The following is a 15,712-nucleotide window of genomic DNA, read 5'->3' as shown; positions in this document are numbered from 1 at the left end:
CTTCCCAGGCCACAGCAGAGAGCTGGATCGGAAGAGGAGCAGCCAAGACTAGAACCAGCGCCCATATGGGATGCCGGCGCTTCAGGCCAGGGCTTTAACCCACTGCGCCCCAGCGCTGGCCGCATCAAGCCCTAATCTGTCAATCAGAGAAGCATGACTGCCCTGGTGCCTGAGGCGTGCACGGTGCCCTGGTCGGCGTGGGAGCTGTGGAGGCGGCAGGGGGTGCCTGAGGCACATGCGGTTCCACGGGTCCGTGTGGGAGCAGCCACAGGAGGAACCTGAGGCAAATGGCACCCGGTCCGTGTGGAAGGCGCCCTGGTAAACCTCCAGCTCTGCCTTCCTGTGCTTTATGGCTCCGGTTCCAGGAGGCGGCTGCAGCCTCTCCAGGGTCCTCCCAGCCCACGGCTGCCCCGGGACGCTCACACGGAGCACAGGGCCAGGCGTTCCAGCTCCAGTGGCCTTGACACTCGGGACAAAACCGTGTTTTCCAAAGATCCGAGCCAGGCGGTTCTGAGGCTGTCGCCAGCGACTGGAGTGAGGTTTGCCGGCCAGCGGCTGGCTGTGAATAGGTCAGTTTTTCCATCGCTTGATCGTTGCTGCGGATGGGAGATGCGGCTGTTTGGCATGTGGGGGTGGAGAGTGGACAGGGTCTCCGTGTGTGTGCTCTCCAGAGTGTGCTGTTGGCCCTGGCCAGGTCCTCTCCCCTGTGTGGCAGGGCCAGCTGCAGGCTGTGTAGAGGCTTTTCCCGCTGTACGTCTCCTCCTGGGACCAGGCAGGGGCCCTGCCCCAGGCGCGGGTGCGGGCGGGCGCCCTGCCCACGCTGTCTGCAGCTGCGCACATAGGCTCAGCGCTGTGGTGGGCGCCCCCCCCCCCCCCCCGGCCTGAAGGCAGAGAGCTTCCTGCTCCGAATTATAACGGAGATGATTGGAAAAACGCGTCCCAATTCTTGGCAGGGTCGCCCTCTGCTGCTCTTTGGGAACTGGGAGAGGGGCTGGCATTAAAAGAGAAATTTTGTTTCTGCTGTAGCTTCCTTGTTCTCTGTAGTTGCTCTGGTTTCTTGATTTAGTTAAATTCCATTTTGTAATTAAAACTGGAAACACTGGGTTTCCATCTGTAGAAGCCCAGCATGCAGGAACTGTGTACGAGCTGTTAGGAAACCAGCCCTGTGGTCCAAGGCAGACAGCTCCCTCAGTCTCCGTGCACGTGCAGATTTTCAGTGTTGAACACGCAGTGTCTCCTGCTTTCTAGGGCTCGGCAGAACTGGGCCTTCGCAAGGCCAGGCTTGAGATGCAGTGGGCGAAGCTGCCGCTTGCAGCACCCGCGTGCCGTATTGGAGCACCGGTTCCAGTCCCGGCTGCTCCACTTCTGATCCAGCTCCCTGCTGGTGCACCTGGGAAGGCAGCAGAGGGTGGCCCACGTGCCTGGGTCCCTGTACCCTGTGGGAGACCTGGATGGAGCTCCAGACTCCTGGCGTCGCCGTGGCCTAGCCACCTGGGGAGCGAACCAGTGGATGGACGGTCTCGCTGTGTCTCTCTATCCATCAGTCTGCCTTCCAGATCAATAAAATCTTTTTTATTAAGATATGTTTTTCTATTATACAGAATTAAAATATTCTGAAAGTTGTACACCCCTTAATCTCATAATAGCGACCCCTTCTCCATGGTAATTGTCAATACAGTGTCCTGGACATAAAATCAAATCCAAGTATGGACACAAAAATTGGAATTCTAAAAGCTGTGATTTTTATTCCTGCAGATTGATTTGTTCCACAGCAGGTGGCTTCCAAAGTGTTTTTTACAAAATTTCAAATTCCGTTTTATTGAAAGATGCAGACAGAGAGCTTGCATTTGCAGATTCATTCCCCAGACGTCTGCAACAGGCAGGCTGGGCCAGGAGCTGGGAGGTCATAAGTCTCCGTGTGGGTGGTGGGGGCTGCAGGACTTGAGCCCTCAGCCCGCACGCAGGGCACTGCAGCAGGGAGCTAGAGCTGAAGCCCAGCCCTCCGACGTCGGTGTGGCGTCCTGAGCAGCAGTGTGGCCCCTGCCCAGACGCCCTCCCAGACGTGCTTACCATGGAGCTGACAGCATCCTTCCAGGTTGTAGCTGAAATCCTAGTAAGAGCCGAGACCAGCTCCCGGGGGCTGGGAAGAGCCCCCTCCCACGGAGACCCTCTGGGGACACTCCGTGCAGAGGTGCTGAGCCCAGCCCTCCTCTGCGACTTCCCCTTCTGATGGTGCCGTCCACGGGGCCATCTGCTCCCCGCGTTGCCCTGGCTGGTCACTTTTACTTTAGCTGTGCTTCGCTGCAAACTGGCAGGGCTGCCCACCTGGGCCTGCCTCTCCTCTCCTCTCCTGCCTCTCTCTCCTTCTTTCCCTCTGTCCCTCTCCCTCCCTCCCCCCCTCTCCCCCTCCCCCCCCTCTCTCCCCGTCTCCTTCACTCCCTCTCCCTCCCTTCCCTCCTCCCCACTCTCTCCCTCCCTCCTTCTCTCCCTGTCTCCCTCCCTCCCCCCTCCCCACTCTCTCCCTCTCTCCCTCCCTCTCTCTCCCTCTCTCTCTTTCCCCCTCCCTCCCTCCCCCACCCCCTCTCTCCCTCCCTTCCTCCTCCCTCCTCCCCCCTCCATCCCTCTCTCCCTCTCTCCCTCCCTCCCCCTCCCCATCCCTCTCTCCCTCCCTCCCTCCCCCTCCCTCCATCCCTCCCTCCATCCCTCCCCCTCTCCCTCTCTCTGTTGATCCTCACATTGAGCTCACCCTGAGCCCAGCTCAGAGGTCGCCCTTCCCACTTGCACTGGGTCTGAGCAGGGGCAGCCCTCCTGGTGGCTGGTGCGGAGCTGGAGCTCCCAGGGCGGTGTTTGCGTTCTGGGCCCTGCAGGAAGGAGTTCTTGCCTCCTAGCCCATCTGGGAGGCCGAGACCCTGCTTGTTCTCTTACCCCTGGAGGGTAAGAAGTCGGCCTCGTCTCATGATGTCAGTGACGCTGGACTGGAGAGCTTGGTGTGGTGCACACAGGCGGTGCCCACGGGCTCCGCACCTGCCACTCCAGCTGGGCTCTTCAGCCTCGAGAGGCCCGTGTGCATCCGGTAGGCACTGGCTGAGCACGTGCTGTGTAGAGTTACTCGGCTAAGCCTGGGGAGGGAGGCGGGGGTGCAGCGCGGGTGTGGGAGTGGAGGCTGTTGCCTGTGTTCATGCCTTAGTCACTTGACCTGCTTTCTGGGTGGTCTCTCCCCTGGCGGCTTCACCCACGCCCCGTGTACTGATGGTTTCGCGACGTGCTCGCCTGCTCCAAGCTCCTTCCCGTGTTCCTGCCCACTGGCCTTCTGGGCTCCCCCCGCCAATTGCGGGCCGCCAGGCAGGTGCTCCCCACCCAGACCCCGTCTTTTCTGTTGAAGATTTATTTACTTACTTGAAATGTAGAGGTACAGAGCAAGAGAGAGGGATCCTCCATCCACTGGCTCACTTCCCAAATGGCTGCGAGAGCTGGAGCTGAGCCACGATGGAGCCAGGAGCCAGGAGCTCCACTCAGGTCTCCCACGTGGGTATCAGAAGCCCAAGTGCTGGCACCATCTTGCGCTGCTTTAGCAGGCCATTAGTAAGGAGCTGAGTCAGAGGTGGAGCAGCCGGGACTTGAACCAGTGCACACACGGGATACCAGCGACACAGCTGGAGGCTTAACCTGCTGTGCCATGACGCCGGCCCTCACCTGATCTTGTGTCAGCCCCTGGCCTCCTGTTTTGATCCAGGCCCTTTCATCCACCCACACCTGTGTTTGTTACCTGATGTCTACTGAGACCTCTCGGACACAGGTCCAGGTCAGGGGCCCCTGTGGCCAAGGCCAGAGACAGAGGGCCTCGTGGCAGAGCATGTGTGTAAAGTGTCCTGTCTGTCTCGGTGTTGCCTCTCCGTGTCTTGTCTGTCTGTGGACAGTGCTGCACGTGGGGAGGGCAGCTGTCTACCTCAATGTCGTTCCCCCTGTGTCCCGTCTGTGTCTGTGGGCCGTGTGCACGTGGGAGCGGGCAGCTGTCCACCTTGATGTCGTTCCTTCTGCATCTCCTCTGTGTCTGTGGGCCGTGTGCACGTGGGGCAGGCAGCTGTCTGTCTTGGTGTCGTGCCCTCTGTGTCTCATCTGTCTGTGGGGCAGGCAGCTGTCCATCTTGGTGTCACTCCTTCTGCGTCTCCTCTGTGTCTGTGGGCCGTGTGCACATGGGGAGGGCAGCTGTCCATCTCGGTGTCGCTCCTTCTGCGTCTCCTCTGTGTCTGTGGGCCGTGTGCACGTGGGGGCAGGCAGCTGGTGGCTGGAGCGGTCAGCACAGGTTTGCTTGAGCAGAGGGGTGAGCCACGGGAGTGCCCATGAGTGGGTGTGGGAGTGCTGATCCCAGCCCACTCGCTGCATGTTGGCCCTGCTGTGGGCCGCTGAGGCAGGGAGTGGGGGGGCCTGTGTGGTTCACACGGGGTCCAGGCCGGAGAGGTGTGGTGAGGGCTCCGGGGACAGCGGCTCCTGAGTTAGGTCCTGAGCTGCGTTGCTCCCTAGGGAAATGGGAAGGCCACGTGGAGGCGTCAGGAAGTTTGTGGAAAAATGCGATTAGAAGTGTGAGTTCATTTCAGTGCAAAATTTATTTTTTGGTCCTAATGCGTGGAAGAGGGGCATTATCAAAAACTGTACCACAATAAGCCCGTATTTTTTTCACGGTTTTCCATGGATTGTTTGAAGCCCTGCACACAGGGACAGATGCCCTGGGGCCTCAGAGCCATGGTTGGGGGACACAGCATCAAGTTTGGGGTCCATGTGGGCCACATGAGAACAACACCTAGGACCCCTGAGCCGGGGCCGCTGTGCCCTGCGACCCTCCACTGGGCCGGCCGTGAGGCCGTGCTGCAGACAAGGGGGAGGGATGGGGTTCTCCAAGTACCTGCCTTGCCACCCCTCCCTCTCCCCTGGTGGTGGGCAGTGGGCGGTGGGCAGGGTCACAGGGAGGCTGCTGTCCCAGAGCTGTGACCAGAGTCGCGTCCAGCCCCCGGGTGCCAGCGGTGCCTGGGATGTGTGAACACCCCTGGGCCAGCGAGAAGGGGCCTGAGCTCTGAGGGGGGAGCCCTTGCCTATGGCCAGCGCAGGGGGGAGGGGCTTGCTCTTGAGGGAGGGGCAGAGAGGAGGCCATGGCGTGGTTTTCCTCAGTGCAGGGGCGAGGCCACCACCGTCCCTGTGGTCTGGGTGTGGCTGGGAACGGGGCAGCGGTGCCATGGGGACTTGCAGGGACGGCCCACGGCGCCTGCATGTGCAGTGCCGGCACTGGGTGCTGGGAACCCCCCTTCTGTCCTGCACCCCAGTTTTATTTGGAAGGCTCTAAAAGCAGAAGTCAGTCTGTCCCCGTGCTTGCGGCCTCGGTCTGGTGGGCACACTGTCCCAGGAGGGCCCCTCGGGGCGGCAGCTGTGCCCGCATGCGCCTGGTACACCTGGTCTGCTCCCAGGGCTCCTCGGCCTGGGGCCTCCCGGACTGTTCCTGAGTGGGTGAGTTACTGTGTCTGGCTAAGCAAGATGAGGGCCGGCGTGAGCTTGGTGAGGGTGCCTCGTTAGTGGTCCCGGCATCCCTTGCTGCCCTGCAGGGTGCCCCCTGGAAGGGGTAAAGGCTTGGCCTCGCTGGGCTGTGGCAGTCAGCGTCAGGGGAGCTCAGCCGGACTCCCTCCTTGCTGGTTCCCAGGCCGGGGCAGGCGGTGCAAGCCCAGAGTTCCGATGGTGCAGGCTCCCCTGGAGGTGCACACGGGCCCCAGGTAGGCAGCAGTGCCCACTGCCCGCTGCGGTGGGAATGGCGGCTGCCAACAGGCGTGTGGGAGGCAGGGTGGGGAGGCAGAGCTCACCTGCACGGGATGTTCCCGGGGCGGGGGGGGGGGGGCGATTGGCGTCCCTGGTGCCTGCAGGGAGGAGGCGGGAGAGGAACACATGTGCACATGTGAGTGCTTTTCTGCGTAGGTGACATGGCGAAGAAGGTACCTACTTCACATTTCATTTAGTTTCATTTTGTTTGGAAGGCAGAGAGACAAGCAGAGAGATCTTCCCTCTGCTGGTTCACTGCCCGCATGCCCACAACAGGCAGGGCTGGGCTAGGCCAAACCAGGAGTGGGGAACTCCGTCCTGGTCTCCTACGTGTGTGGCAGGGGCCTACGCACTTGGCCATCGTCCGCTGCCTCCCAGGGTTGTGTCATCCGAGGCCAGGAGTTGCAGCAGGAGCTGTGGTGCAGGGTGGGGACATCCCAGGCACCGCCCGGCACCTGCCCGGCAGGTCACGGCTTCAGATGGAGCAGCTGAGACTGTGACCATGGACCGGCCCTGCTCAGACGCAGAGGCTACACCAGGGTCCTCCCCTCTGTGTCCAGGCGTCCCCCTTGGGGAGCCCTTCAGTGGGCTTCACCTGTGGGAGGGGAGGCTCGTGGGTGGAGACCCGCGGGGGCCGTGGAGTGGCTGGCGAGGCTCATGTGTCACGGGTGCCGTGCTGTGGCCGGAGCACATCTGGCAGGGCCCTCTGCGGATATCTTTTTAACAAGGGTGTGCTGGTTGTTTCTGGTTCAATCTAGTCTGTTTTGCAGAAACATTGGCCTGTGTTTATTAAAGTCGATGCCCAATTTCGGAGTGTGGACTGCTAAGAAGTTTCCACCAGGGCCAGGGCCTGCAGTCCACGCCCAAGCTGCTCGCCGCGGCCACCGGTGCACCTGCGCCTGTCGTGTCCGGCCCCTTAGCCGGCCTGCTCGTGGGCTGCAGCTGGGATGTGCTGAGGTTCCATGTAGCAGGTGCTCAGCGGTGCTTACAGCGGTTTCTGTCGTAGGAAACAGGCGTCTCTCCTCAAGGCTAGGAAACAGCACGGAGACCGGGTGCTGCTTGACTGGAGGAGGTTTCTCAGAGCTCCGTGGTCATGCACGTTCATGCCTGTTGAGAGCCTGTTCCAGGAGGATCCACGCGGGCCACCCTGCGCCGGGCAGCGTGGAGATTGCCCCGGGATCCTCTGGCGCCTCCCCGAGTCCCTGGCTCTGTGCTTCTCTCCAGCCCTGTACCCTCAGAGCTGCTGGGCTCCCCATGGCCATGTCGGCCGCCTGCAAGCAGAAATGTGCGTGCAGCCACATGTCTGTCCACTGTGTGCCACGCACTGGCTCAGGTCAGCTGGAACTCGGCCTCTCCCGAGGCACCGGAGGCCCCGACGACTCACAGGTAGACCCTGGAGAAGCAGCAGCCGTGGCGTGCGCAGAGCCGGCCTTGCTGGGTGTGACCCAGAGGCATGCTGGGAAGTGTTCTGTTCTTCGCGGATAGCTAAGTGCTAACTCCCCGAGGGCTGCGTGCTGCTGCGGCCACGTTTGAGTCCTGACGCTGCTCCTGGGGCGGGGACGTTTCCACAAGTAGCACCGCTTGGCCAGAGCACGCGAGGTCTGTGGGAGCTGGCGCCACAGTTGGCCGTCCCCGAGCTCAGTGGCAGGGCAGGGCGAGCGGTGCGGCTCCGGGTCCCAGCACTGCCCGGCACCCAGAAGACGGTGCTGGAAGTTGGACCTGCCAGGCTTCGCAGCCGCTGCCTGGCTGGCCCTGGCTGGCCCTGGCTGGCCCTGGCTGGCCCGTTCCTGTCGAACGCCCGTGTCAGAGTGCACTTCAGCCCTTACTGATGCATTTTGAGACGCAGTTCCCACCCAGCCTGAGCGACCCTTGTGCTCTGGGTGCAGACACTGGCTGTGCTCTGGGTGTTCCGGGCGCTCCCCGGCCGGAGGGCGGGGTTGTGGGAGCAGCCGAGCCCCCGCGCGATTGGCTGCCTGCCCATCTCCTGTGCTGGGGGAGCCTCCCTGCCCGGCCTGCAGAGTGAGTACGAGGGCCGGAGAGTGTCCTGTCCTGGTCACGCTGTGTCCCCCGCTGGCCTTGGCTTTCAGCGGCCCAGGGCCAGCACTGAGGAGCCGTGCAGCTCTGCCGATGGTGCCGGCTGCTGGTCCCCAGGGTGGGAGTGCTGGGGATGCCGGCTCCTGCCGCGCTCCGGCTGCCTCTTCTCTGGCGAGCCCTGCAGGGACACAGGGACTGCCTCGGGTCTCAGGGGTGGGCTCTCCCTGTTGCCTGCTGACCACACAGACCACGTGCCCTCTCCCTGGCCTCTGGGGTCCTGAGCAGCCTCCCTGCAGCCCACCCCTACCCCATGGCAGAGACGCAGGGGCGCACTCATCACCACCCTCCACGTGGTCTCCCTGTACACCCACGGTGAAGCGCCCCCAACTCCCACCTACAGCCTCGTCTAATGCAGCTACTTGCGAAGGCCCTGCCCTCAGTCGCCGCGATTAGGGTAGGCTCCATCCTTGACCCGCAGGTGTCACCTAAGACCGTGGGGACCAGGCTCGGCACGTGAGCCTTGGGGGGTGCCCGCACCACTGCTGAACCACACGAGCACTTCTGAACGGCCGCCTCTCTCAGACACGGATATAGCGCCCTCCCGGTGACAGCCGCGGTGTGTTCCTTCCTTCTGGTCCCTTCGCTGGCTTCACAGGTTGTGGCTTCTGTGTCAGAAAGCTTGGTCATGGTGCCGAGAGCTTGTTGCTAAATGGCTCCTTTTCAGAACTTTGGGTCAGATTTATTTATGGTGGGAAATGCCTTTTGCCATCAGTGCGAGTTTGAAAAGCTTCAAGTGGGAGTCAGAACGAGGCCCTGCCTTTTTATTATGGTTCAGGGCTTGAGATCTGTCTCAGGGGCTGGAGGGGCAGAGTGGGGTGGAAGGGGAGGGAGAGAGAGGAGAGGGGCTTTTTAAAAATTCTGAACAGTGCTAGGATTCAGCTACTTCTCTGACTCATCTAGCGTTCAGAGCAATGAAGTGCTCATCAAGAGTGTTGTTTATAACAGACTCATTCATGACAGTCCTGCTGGCTGGCTTCACAGAAGTCATTTCCTGTAAAAATACCAATCATGGCTTTCCTAAGGGAATAGAGTAAGATTGTGGGAAATGCTTAGAATTGAGCTCGTTATTAACTTACAAAGACGCGCTTTTTAAAAGCATGGGTGCCCTACACGGTTACAGCAGAGGGCTTTATGAATTTCCTTTATTCACTTATTTTTTATGACATGAAACCCAATGACTATTGTCTGTATCTTAAAGTTCATTGGTCAACTGTAATGATTTTTCAGATTGAGACTTCAGGCCACCCACTGGGTTTTCAGCCCAGCACACTCTGAATAACACCAGTGCTGGGGTAGTAGGCTGCTGATCTGGGTACACAGGTGCTCATCTGGGCTCCCTCCTGCAGGTTTTCATTGTCAGCCTCTGGCTTATCTTTGAAAGTCTGGTGATAGGAGAAAGGCACCTGGATGCTTCCTGTTTTCCTGTTTATCTGTAGAATTGACACTGTTGGTGTTTCTGGTGTGGTCCCTCTGAGGTGTAACTAAACTACTTCACTTGTAACCTTTTATTTCTAAGTATTCATATGTGCTGTTACATTATAGTCTTAACTAGCATGATTAGCCTAACAATCTTGAAAGGAAGGAATCCCTTTCAAATATGAACAAAGTTAGTTTCCAGTGTGGTTCTGCATTGGAGAGTGTTGGGTTTCTGTCTGGAGAGGGGTGGCAGGGCCATGGTTTGGAAGCCTTGGGTCCCAACTGCCCCAGCCTTGAGTTCCAACCCCTGCTCATGGACTAAGGCTTGTCTGGAGAGGCAGTAATGTGACACCCAAAACGGTGCCAGGTGCACAGATTTTCAGCAAATGGTAACTCGATTTTTGATCTTAGTAATTTGGTCCATTTATATTTAATGCTTCAAGACAGTGCTGAACAGATATGTGGGTCTTCTCTGTTTTATGAATGGATCAGTAGGATTATGATTTTCTAAAGGTTACCTACAGACTTTCAGAACACCAAAAGGCATGCCTTACTTCTGAATTAACACTAAATAAATTCTTCTTAACTTTTACTCTGTGGGGTGTTACTGGCCACTTTTCTGCTTCCCCAAGCTTTGACATCTTAGCAAATTTAGCTTTCAAGAGATGGACTGGCCCAGTGGGGTGGTGGGTTAAGCCTCTGCCTGCGGCGCTGGCATCCCATATGAGCACCAGTTCTAGACCCGGCTGCTCCTCTTCCATTCCAGCTTCCTGCTATGGCCTGGGAAAGCAGTGGAAGATGGCCCAAGTCCCGGTGCCCCTGCACCCACATGGGAGACCTGGAAGAAGCTCCTGGCTTCAGATCTGCGCAGCTCTGGCTGTTAAGGCCATTTGGGGAGTGAATCAGCAGATGGAAGACCTCTCTCCGTGCCTCTCCCTCTTTCTCTCTGTAACTCTACCTCGCCAATAAATAAACCTTTAAAAAGGAAGGAGGAAATTAAGAGAGTAACTGAAAAGGCCGAGGGGCACAGCCGGGACGGCCTCCTCACTCAGTTTCTCGGTTCATTCCTGAGTTTGTTTCTGGCTGATAGGCGGTTCTGGTGGTCACTCACAAAGGCTCTGCGGGCACGGGCTCTGTTTTTTCCAGGCGGCCCCTTGACTGTCAGCAGGTACGTGTCTGTGAGGTGCACACTGCCCGCTGGGCTCTTCAGCTTCTCCTGGTTGGTCAGTGGTTGGAACCCTGCATCTGTGCATCGGAGCTACTGGGAAAGGAGTGGCCACATTCTGGGCCAAGCTGAACCCTGTGCAGCCTGGGCGCCCGGGTGCAAAACATCACATATTTAAGGGAAAGGGACTTGCACGGAAGTCGTCTTTGCGTTTAATGAAAACCAAGTGTTCAATTTGCTTCCCCAGGTGGCGTCTTCCTGAAGTAGCTCGCTGAGACCTGCAGCTTTCCTGCAGACACAGATCGGTGAGTGCATGAAGTCGGATGCCCTACCGCTGGCCACTCCTTGGAAACACTTTCCGGGAGGGCGTCAGCTTCCCTCTCGAAAAAGCCGTGGAGCTTGGAGCTATCCAGCCCTGCGTCTGGCATCTGAGCCCCAGACGCCGCATGGGCAAGCGCACAGGAGGGCCGTGATACCGTGGGAGGCCTTGTGGACCCCGTGCGTGGAGGACTGTGGCTCCGCTGCTCCTGCTCGGAGATGCTTGGTTCTGTTGCCAGTGACAAACGGGCTTCCGAGTCCTAGTAACGGGTGTGGCCAACTGCAAGTTGCGTGTGCCGGTGGGCCGCTCTGTGTACGATGTCTCCGTCTGTCACCATTTCTCCCTGAAAGGGAAGAAGAGGTAGCCGCCTCCAGCTACCCCATGTCCCTCCTCGCCGGCAGCTCGTGCGGAAGGGTTGTCGGGGCGAGTAGGTGACCTGTCACGTCTGTGCCTGACTGAGGCCACTTCTGGCGAGCACTAGGAATGGCGGGCTGCCCAGAGGGGCCTCAGGGGCACCACCTCGTTGCCGGGAGGTCACCGTCACAGCCCCCAGTGCTGGGCACTCACAATTGGCTTCTTATCTCAGGTGCTGTTAAGTTGCCAGCTTCAGGCCGGTTCGGGAAGCCTGGTCTGTTTTGTGGTTCTGAATGAGAACTGTATACAGCGCGAGTTATGAGGTTATCTGAGCAGAGTTCATTCTCGTGGGAGAGCCAGGGCTGACCCGGGGTGGGTAGCATCCGGGGCAGCTTGGTGACTGACACTTTGTCAAACTGCCTGTCTGTAATGCCGCCCTGTGTTTATGTGATGGGGGCAGGAGGAACCCACTTTCTGTTAATAAGAGGATAGTTTTCCTGTGTGTTGAAAATAAAGGATTTGTTCACAACACTCTCCTGCAGCAGGTGTGGCTGTGCCGTTGGGAGTTTGATGATAGACTCAGCCGCGCACTGTTAAGTGGACAGGCAGCCAGTGGGTGCTGGGGTTGGCGTCGAGCCTGGGTTTGCTCATGGCGTGCAGACAGGTGTGTCCTGGGGTTGAGACTGTCTCCTACCTCCTGGTGTTCAGAGTTGCTCACGTGTCCACTCGGTAGAAGTGTTGTCTTGATCAAGGGGAGGATTGGAGTTTGGGGAGAGTGTTGACGTCGGGCGGTCCAGGTGAGGTCCCCTCTGCTGGCCGCTGATCTGGGTTGGGGTTGCTGAGCAGGTGCAGGTTGGTCACGTGACCCCAGGCATGGCTGTGCCCCATGGAGCTCCCGTCCCTTTTCTCGTGAGGATGGTCCCTTCCTGGCATGGTGGTTGGGGAGACTGTCCAAGAGGAAGACGAGGATGGGTGTGGGATGTGGCAAAGCAGCCTCCTGGCCGTCTCCCTCACACTGGGACCCTGGAAGGGGCTCCCGGGGAGGGGGGGCAGCATCCTGGGTGTGATGATAGGCACTGGGTTCCAAACTTCAGTCCATTTAGAATTCAGAGCCAGGGTCAGTTCCGGCACGCAGACTCCGTGTTTCGAGCGGTGCCGGTGTGCAGGTCGGCTTTTCAGCTGGAGGCTTGACGAACTACAAAGCAGATCAGCTCTCTCAGAGGAAGCTGCGTGCTCCAAGTGCAGGATAGCCGGCGATTTCCGACTGTTAGTGTCGGAAAAGAGACTGCAGCTGTCTCGCTGTTACTGCTTACGCAGGTTGCGTGTTACGTGATGGCTTCGGGGTATGTCAGGGTTGAATGGGACAACATTATGAAACGTAATTTCTTTCTGCTCTTCAAGCGTGGAGACTGAGGGGTTCCAGTGACGTCCGTGGCGCACACTGGTTGTCCGCAGGCAGCGCTGCCCCACGGGGCTCCCGACGGGGCTGGGGGGTGTCTGGTTGGTCAGCAAAGATGCTGTTTTCCCTCATGTTTCATGCAGATCATGAAAGTGAGCTTTCTCTGTTGTGAAGATTTTGTCCACAGTCTGCTAAGGAATGAGTTTGCGGAATTTTTTTTTTTTTTTTTAAATACCCTAACGTGGAAAGAGAAAAGGGAGGTGGCAGTGTCTCTCCAGTCAGGGCTGGGGTTTGGTGTGTCGGCGCTGCGTCCTGGCCAGAGCTTCCTCCCGGAGCTGTCGCAGTCCGCCCCTCTGCACGTGGCCAGGACGCGGGGTTTGGTGCAGGCACCACGTTCCCAGGGCCCGTCTGCCCCAGGAGTCAGTGTGAGGGATTGTCATCTCGGGCACAGTGACTGCTGGTTTCCCAGGCGGGCCAGCACTCTCCTCTGGCCGTGGTCCCTCAGACACGGAGACAGATTCCCCAGGGGGTGAGGCTCCCATAGAGCGGTTGTCCCCATGGGAGAAGACAGGGCAGGGAAGGGCATGTGGCACCCAGGGTGGCACTGGAGTGCATGCAGGTGGTGGGAGAGGCCCTCCAGCTGCTGTGGGGTATGTGCCAGGGGAGGCCTGCGCTGTCCTCGTTCAAGTTCTTCCCTTAGTGCCTACATGGCCGTCCTGTGCTGTGGCCATGGTGTGCACATGGCCGTCCTGTGCTGTGGCCATGGTGTGCACACGGCCATCCCATGTGGCGACCGTGGTGTGCATGTGGCCATCCTGTGTGATGATTGTGAGTCATACGCGGCCGTCGGCTGTGATGACCATGGTATATACATTACCATCACATATGATAACCATGATACATCCATGGCCATCATGTGTGATGACCATTGCGTGTATGTTGCCGTCATGTGTTACGACCATGGTACATATGTTGCTGCCGTGTGTGATGACCGTGGTGTTTATGTTGCTGTCATGTCTGACGACCATGGTACCTATGTGGTCGTGTGTGATGACCGTGGTGTGCATGTGGCCGTCCTGTGACAACTTATGCTACATATGTGGCCATTGTGTGTGATGACCGTGGTGTGCATGTGGCTGTCCTCTGATGACTTATGGTACATGCATGGCCGTCTTGTGTGATAACCATGGTATGTACATTGCCATCACATGTAACCATGGTACATGTATGGCTATCATGTGTGATGACCATGGTGTGCATGTGGCCATCCTGTGACGACTTATAGTACATGCATGGCCATCGTGTGTGATGACCATGGTGTGTAAGTTGCCATCATGTGTGAGGACCATGGTACATGCATGGCTGCTGTGTGTGATGACCGCCGTGTGTGAGGACCGTGGTGCGTCTGTGGCCGCCGTGTGTGATGACCGTCGTGTGTGAGGACCGTGGTGCGTCTGTGGCCGCCGTGTGTGATGACCGTCGTGTGTGAGGAACGTGGTGCGTCTGTGGCCGTCCTTGCACTCTGCCACCCTGAGCGGGTGGAGCAGTGAGACTGCTTTTCAGCAGGCTGAGCTCTGTCCAGGAGGGAGCATTGCTACTCCCGTGTTTGCAGAAATCATGATCCGGTTTCATGCAGAATCGTTAGTGAAAGAAAGATGGCTTTTCCTCCCACCGTCTGAGAGGACGTGGAGAAGCTGGAACTGCAGTCGCTCAGGGGGAATTTGTTCACTGTAGGTAGGAGGCCGCACATGGGAGAGGAAGGCATTAAACATGGGGTGCAGCTGCTTCCTCTGTGTGCTGAGGGGAAACGGGGCAGGCAGCTACGTGGTCTCAGGAGGAACACGGGGCAGCCGCGTGGTCTCTGGAGGGGAACACGGGGCGGCCGCATGATCTCTGGGGGGGGAACACAGGGCAGCCGCGTGGTCTCTGGGGGGGAACATGGGGCGGCCGCGTGGTCTCTGGGGGGAACACGGGGCGGCCGCGTGGTCTCTGGAGGGGAGCACAGGGCAGCTATGTGGTCTCTGGGGAGGAACACGGTAAACTGGGGAGGACCCGGATGTGATCTTCAAGACTTGGCAAAGGCAAACCAGAGGGATTAAATACATTCTCAACAGAGGGCACTCACCCTGCTCTTCTGTTCCCACTCCTGTTCTTTGTCTCTCTTCTGATAAGAGACCCAGGTTGGATGTGTCTGGGGAGACCCTGGGACTCTCCCAGAGGCTCCCTCTCAGGGCTGTGGCTCCAAGTACGTCGTTGGTGCCCAGAGCGATGCTGATGCGTAGCAGGCGCTTGATGGATATCGGAGGATAGAGGCAGAGTGACGGTGCGGAACTGTTCTGGAACATTCTCTGACGAGGACTGTGGTTCAGGACATTTCAGGCTGCCCAGCACGGGGCGCTACGCAGTGACCTCAGTTTGTCAAGCGAGGAAGTGAATGTGGGCTTAAATACTACTTCAGATTTACAACCATTGGAGAGGATGACTCATTTGAAATTTGTTGTGCCTCAGAAGTTCTTGTTCTTTTATTTGAGAGAAAAATACACACACACACACGGAGCTCCATCCACTGACTCACTCTCCAGATGCCACCAATAGCCAGGGCTGGGCCAGGCCAAAGCCAGTTCTGAGAACACTCAGGTTTCTCCTGTGAGTGACGGGGACCCAGTTACTTGAGCCATCATGGCCCCTTCCCCGGGTCTGCCTCGGCAGGAGCCAGAGAGGGGATCCGGAGCTGGATATGTTTTTAAGATTTATTTATTTGAAAGGCAGAGTTGCAGAGAGAGAGATGCCTTGCTCCGCTGGTTCACTCCCCAGGTGGCTGCAATAGTCAGAGCCCAGGCCAAAGCCAGGAGCCTGGAACTCCATCTGGGCCTCCCACGTGGATGGCAGGGGCCCAAGGCCTTGGGTCATCATCCACTGCCCTCCCAGGTGCACTAGCAGGGAGCTGTATTGGAAGTGGAGCGGCTGGGACCGGTGACTGTATGGGATGCCAGCATCACAGGAGGCTGTTTAACCCTCTGTGCCACAGTGCTGGCCGCAGAGCTGGGTGCTGAACCCAGCACTGACTGTGGGACACTGGCGTCCTACCCCGCGTCTTAGCCAGGGGCAGGTGGCTAAGGCTCTGAAGGCTGTGCTGCTGGGAGGTAAAGCAGAACATGGAGAAAGC

The 15,712-nt window shown here is 58.6% G+C and overlaps 1 protein-coding gene across 8 annotated transcripts in view; it reads left to right on the top strand.

Moving 5' to 3' along the window:
• LHFPL2 (LHFPL tetraspan subfamily member 2) overlaps positions 1–15,712 on the top strand; it is a 110,792-nt gene that overhangs the window by 56,020 nt on the left and 39,060 nt on the right. For 5 of the 8 annotated variants that reach the window (XM_070056314.2, XM_070056315.2, XM_070056313.2 and 2 more), the window contains one exon: positions 10,722–10,779. The exons of 2 other annotated variants lie outside the window; for them this stretch is intronic. The gene's annotated coding sequence lies outside the window, so the exon portion shown is untranslated. Of the gene's footprint in view, positions 1–1,248; positions 1,580–10,721; positions 10,780–15,712 lie in introns of those variants that run through there. One more of the 8 variants, XR_016220332.1, reaches the window with a different exon arrangement.

This window comes from Oryctolagus cuniculus, chromosome 14 (genome assembly GCF_051225735.1).
Source record: "Oryctolagus cuniculus isolate XC-2025 breed Fujian yellow rabbit chromosome 14, ASM5122573v1, whole genome shotgun sequence".
In the NCBI taxonomy this organism is placed as follows: Eukaryota; Metazoa; Chordata; class Mammalia; order Lagomorpha; family Leporidae; genus Oryctolagus; species Oryctolagus cuniculus.
This window is presented reverse-complemented; position numbering and strand designations above follow the sequence as displayed.